Source organism: Acanthochromis polyacanthus, chromosome 14 (genome assembly GCF_021347895.1).
Source record: "Acanthochromis polyacanthus isolate Apoly-LR-REF ecotype Palm Island chromosome 14, KAUST_Apoly_ChrSc, whole genome shotgun sequence".
NCBI lineage: Eukaryota > Metazoa > Chordata > Actinopteri > Pomacentridae > Acanthochromis > Acanthochromis polyacanthus.
Genome location: NC_067126.1, coordinates 30,668,840 through 30,675,096, shown reverse-complemented (window position 1 = coordinate 30,675,096; position 6,257 = coordinate 30,668,840).

Below are 6,257 nucleotides of genomic sequence, written 5' to 3'. Positions count from 1 at the left end.
ACTACTCTGCACTGTGCATTCATTCTTAAAAGTATGTGATTAAATGAAGTGTTTGTAATTAGTTGTGAGCTTACTCTAGAACAAGAGCCATGGAATATATTTCATCAATTTTTGATCTGAGCTAATAAGCAGGACATGCTGTATGATTCATTTTGATCTCACCAGAATTCCCTGTATATTAAAATTCAGGTTTTATCTTTTCCAAGGATTCAGGTACACAGTTTGCAGCACCTGGGTCGGTTGTATTTTGATGTTACTAGCACTCTCATGGATACACAGTGTCAGATATGCTTTTGCTGTGTGATGTTATTATCACTGATGGGGATATTCAGCAACATGCAGTTTTGTTTTTAAAAAGCCAACAAAGCATTGTTTTCTAGGTACTTTAAGTATTTTAAATCACATGATTCATTTTTTTCTTTTGAAGCTGGACAATAGTACAGTGAATTATGAATGTCATGGACTGCATAGTTTTATATATAAACAATGTCTGTTTGTAAGGTATGATTTTGTATCATTTATTGTTATGTTTTAGAGCAAAGTGTTAGTGAAATCCACATTACAGTAGGTTTCAGATATGGTTAAAAACTCTGTGTAGAACAACTCATCAGTAGGCTGATAAATTCAGCCTTTATTTAAAATATAACACACTGCATTACTATATGACATTATCATCTTTGTAAGGAAAATAGGGTGACCACGGTTCTTACACAAATGCAATGACACTCCTCTAACTATAAGATAAAACATCTGACTGAGCCGTCTCATCAGCACGCAGTTGGGTACTGCTGCATTCACAAAGATTTTTTTATTGGGACTACATTCGTCATGATTTCCTAATGGGGTCCAGCATATAGTTAAATTTAGTCACACTATGCAGCTAATGCATGGGACACATTAGCCTAGCATTGTCAAGTGTGATTCAGAGTGCAGTATATGTGTATGTATACATTGTATTTATATATTATATATGACTTTATTTGCTCTGTACAGTGCTGTCATATATAACTTTTATAACCACTAGATGGTACTAGAAGCATTTTGCTCCTGCTTATCCAGGTTTAAGTTTGAAATCATAATAGGTTTAGTGCAATTTAAATTACATAACACATATAGAATTTGTCAGAGATACAATTTCAAACAAGTTCAGTTGCTTAAAGTTGTGCAACCAAGGCTTTAATAATATAGAGAAACTGACATTTTATGTGCCAAAAATGATGTAAAATTACAGCAAGAATTAATATACATTGAAACGAGTAGATTTATTTCACGCTGATGACGTGAATTATTCCTGTGTGGCTGTTCTCACACTGATGTTGAGTAAATTAGCATCAGATACAAGCAATAAATATGAAGTAATCCTATTTTCTCTCACAAACCACTTTAAAGGCTCCATAGAATTTGAAAGCTACAGTAATGGATAATAGGTTGTGTTCCCCGCACAGTAAATAGAGCAGAATATCTTGTCTTGAAGCATTCGTGTTAAACAATCTTCTGTGTTGTGATACAAACACATTGCCCCCATACCTCCCCTGCTCTACTTCAATAGCACATTTTGAAACAGTGCTCACATCCAGGGGAGATGTGCGCACACAGAGAAGTCTTAAATGCACCCCTGCTTCCGAGGTCTTGTGCTAAATGTTGTTTTGGATGTATTCCTGCCATTGATCGGAGTCTGGCTGCAGGGGGAGAGATGGCAGCTGGGAGAGACTGCGCTTCCTTTAATGAATTCATCCAGCTCTATCCAGCCCAAACGGCCTGTGGATACACCATCTCTCCCAGTAAAGAAAGCCTCTGTCCGCTCTGTCTTGGCCCTCATGGACAACCACCGCTGTTCCTACCACTTCACACCACTACATTGGATTTTCTCCTGCCTGCACTCTCACTCTTATGACTTCGGGTTTTGAGAGCTGTCAACTTTGCTCTGTTCTTAAATGCCCCTCTTGCTACATTGCCGTAGTTTGTATTCAATTATCTGGCTTCGCTGTCTTCGGCCAATTACTGATTATCTCCAATGAAGTGAAGACCTTGCTGTTTGCTCTGCTCTTGATCCGCAAAAGGGCATTATATGTGCTTGGGTTTGAATCTCCACAGAGTCTATGAGGAAATGAGAATGGGTTTGTGTTGAGGATGCACCAAGGTTAGAGGCTTTAACTGTTCCTTTGCAAAAGGGTTTTCCATCAGGAGTATCTAAAGCCAGAAGCAAATCCAACAGCTCTATAGTGGTCACAATGGAGTTAAACAAGGATAATCATGGGTCAATTTGGAAAAAAATGTACTGTTGTGGCAAATAGAACAATTCATACATAAGGCAGACAAAGGGTTATATACACATCAAACTGTGTTAACTTAAATGGACCTATATTCAGTCATTTACAATTTGTGGACTGCAGTTGACTGTAGGCTATGATGCACAGCTCAAGTGCGGTTTCTTTAGTTTTTTTTTTTTAAGTCCCATTTTATAAAAATGGATGAGAATGTTTTATGAACATCAAACACACTCAACAATTGGCTTATTTTAGAAGGTTATAGCACAAACTATAGGCAGGGAGGTCATGCCTGTGGTTAGGATGCTTTATTCTACTATTTTCCTTGCATTTAACAACTGATAACCAAGGAGGGAGGATTTTTCTTTCCCAGTCTGTACAACAGTGATGCAACACTAGTGTGCACAACGGCTACATGTAGACATTTTTAAGTAATGTTGAATTGAAATTGGTAAGGGAAAAAGAGTAGATGCAAAAACAGTGATGCAAGTTTAGTCTAATGAACTCAGCAAACACTTAATATTGTACTTTTCTATTTGCAGAAATAAGGAATTCATCCTGTGCATTTTAGAGAGCATACAACAGATTCTCTATTTGTTGTTCAAAATCCTGAAGTGACAAAAGAAACATCTTATATTTAATGATAAATACAAAATTAATGCATATTGTTTTAAAATCATTAAGTACATTTACAGGTACATAAGGTTTTCTGGGGCTAAAATCATATGGTATATAAAAGTCAGTGCTAATTTGCAGGGTGTATAATGTATAAAATAAAAAAACAGCAGCAATAGCGATCCATTTAATGTAAACCAATGCAGCTGCTATACAATTAGCATCTCTCATATCCTCTTACACCCTCCATGAGTTTTATTTGTTAAATGTAGTCGTGCCATGGTGTGAAGGGGAATTTCTTGGTGTATTGAGCATCTTTAGTAATGTATTATGTCTCAGATAATTGCACAGACAGTGCTCGCTCTATAAGTCGCCTCTCTAACCTCTGATATATTTTTCTAGGGGTCTTGGAACTGGCAAACGGTAAGTGCCAAGCTTTGTTAATTACAAGGATAACACATGCACTCGTCAAATAATGGATGTGGTTGGCAATTTCAAGTTTTAATAATCAATTACTGGCAGTAATTCTCTGTGGAGTCACAGGATAGTCATTAAATCTCAAAAGGCGGGACACACGCAATGTAGCTTTTTCCAAAGCCCTATTTTTAAATACATAAGGGAACACTCTCTGCTTTAATCGGGTGCATTTTGTTGCCTTATTACAATGTAAAGTAGCTCAGTTATACCAAGACAGTGCAGCTTCTAAAATAATATTTTAAGACAGTGAGTGATGAATGGTCACATTAATACTAATTCCCACAGGAATGGAGCCAACAAGGAGTGGAAAGATGCTCCGTTGCAGTAATAATGTATATCAGAGGGTTTTTTTAATGAGTTGCCCCTTTTATTATGTTGAAGTTGGAAGTTTATTTCAACACCAAGTCCCATATGAACTAACATTAAGCACACATATCTGTCTTTTGTAGTCGGGCCTGAAACACCTCTGAATCTGGCCTCTTTGATCTTTGCAAACAAGTACATGGCGGTATTGAATCAGTGTGTTCTTTTTTTTTTTTCCTATACAGCAGGGTTCCTGTTATTGTATTTTCCGTCCACCTTCAAAGCTGAAACATTGCAGAGGTTCTTCTTGACCTTGAAAAATTAACATGGGAGGACTGGCTTTGCTCTGAGGGAGCCCTATAGAGGCCACGTCCCCTCCTAATCCCCAGTTGAAAGGCATGCCTTTTCTGCTCAGACAAAAAAGCAACATCCCAGCAGGCCAAGTGTTTACATGATATCGGCTAATATCCCGACATATATCAAGACATAAAACATCTCATTTCACGCCGGTTATTTAATTCGAAAGCATTTTCTTTGTGATAGATATAGGTTGTGATAGTGCGTGCTGCTTGTGTGTCTGAGGGAGTGAACAGGGAGACAGGAATGAGTGTGGCCCTGCACAGATGAACAAACAGTGAATCTGAAGTGAGGCACCCTGTGTGGCTGCCCACCAACTGAACAACATTAAGGCAGTCCTCCATGTAAAACCTGCTCACTTCTCTCACAAACTCTTGAGTTTGGCAAACGGGCAGAGGCTCAGCGGGGAGGAGCTCTCACTGGAAGGCAGACAGCGAGCTATGGACAGCAGGGAGACATAAACCACAGCTTCTGGTAGTGATGGACTGATGTTTTAGGTGATCAAAAGGATGGATAAGAAAAGGAAAACGACAGGGGTAAAACCAGGAGGGGGTCTTGGAGAGGAAAACATTTTGGACTAAAGGTAGAAAGACATGAAAAGCAAAGTGAAGCTGAGATGTTTGACAGTGCAACACTTGGAGAGAATATTATTGTACACTCTAAAAGTAAAACCAAACTCTCAGATTCACTTTCCTGCTATCGTTCGTAACCTTAACATGTATTTGCGCAGAGAAACTTCAGTGCAACATGATATATATCAGTGGGGTAATTTACTTCAAGGTTACAGAGCATAACTTAGGATGATATATTGTCCTTGTGTTTTTCTGCAAATATAGGTCAAAATGTTCACAGTGGCACACACAGATACACGTGTGCGCATGTGCACGAGCACATTTGCACACGTATTGGATCAATTTAAATTCCTTCCTACTTTTTTCTCTCATTTACATGGTGTGCGAGTGACTCCTGAACAGGGCAGGAAGCCTTGTGGAAGAATTAGGAAATGGTCCATTTCTGAGAACACAGTGGAATAGAAGCAGAGCAGCATATGTTGGGATTTGAATGGTCAATCGATGAATAACCCAGAGCGGTGTTTTTCTGTGCAGATTGGCAGGAATTGTGTAGTAGTATCTGTGTGCATGTGTGTGTGTGAGAGAGAGAGGGAGAGATGGGGGCACGGAGGAGTGGGGATTCATCCTTCCCCAAAGTATTACGCAGTGGTCAAAATATTTGCAATGCCAGGAGGTATTTTGAAAAATAAAATATAAAATATCTGAAAAAATTCAATACCGTGCTGACCTTTTGCTGGGCATTTGTGAACAGATTCACTCTCCGTCTAATCTGGCTCAGAGTCAGGGAGGATCGGTGCTACTGTATCATGTTGTTGATTCTAAATTATGTTAATCTATTCTGCTCATACTTTTGCTTTGATGTCTCCATTAAATCTTTTGTTTTACTGTAATTTTACAAGCCATGCTGGCAAATGTTAAATATAGTGAAACAAAAACCTAAAAAAAAAAAAAAATCATTTGACATATATAAGAATTTACATGTATGAAAACAAGCAACTGACTCCATTTTAAAAAAAGAATACATTATATGTGATCGACATTATATATTCCTTACACACATTTTGAACAACAATTGATAATATGCGTTAAAATCCTTCTTTTTTTTCTAACCCTATATTTCTGCATTCTATATGTCTTGATGTTCATATGTATAATTACTAATGATTTTATTTCTGGTTACTTAACTCTTCTCACTAATGAAGAGATTTGAAACATTCCTCGTTCTATTTAGTACCACCACAAGAGGGCAGAAAGCATCCAAACACACAATCTAATGAATTTGCAAATCATTATATTAAATGCCTGCAGCAGTTATTCTACAGATCTACTCATTTTTAATATTTTCCCATTGTAGTAGTCAGGAGGAAATGTCCATCATTTTTCACCAGAACACACAGACAAGTGGCAGATGCACTCGGTATTTCCCATCAGTGTTTAAGTTTTTCTACATGATCCTTCTGGTGATAAAGAAATGCAGTTACACTGTCTAGTGTCAGTATGCAACGTAGATAACCTAAACTAAAAAAATAATAAAACAGTGGAGATGAAAAAAAGAAATTCTAATAAGAAGTTAAGTAAATCTTAAATGTCAATGATATTGAAAGGATACATTTAAATGAAAAACTAAAGGAAATTTAAAAATTGTGGCTGCAAATTAATTTTTAAA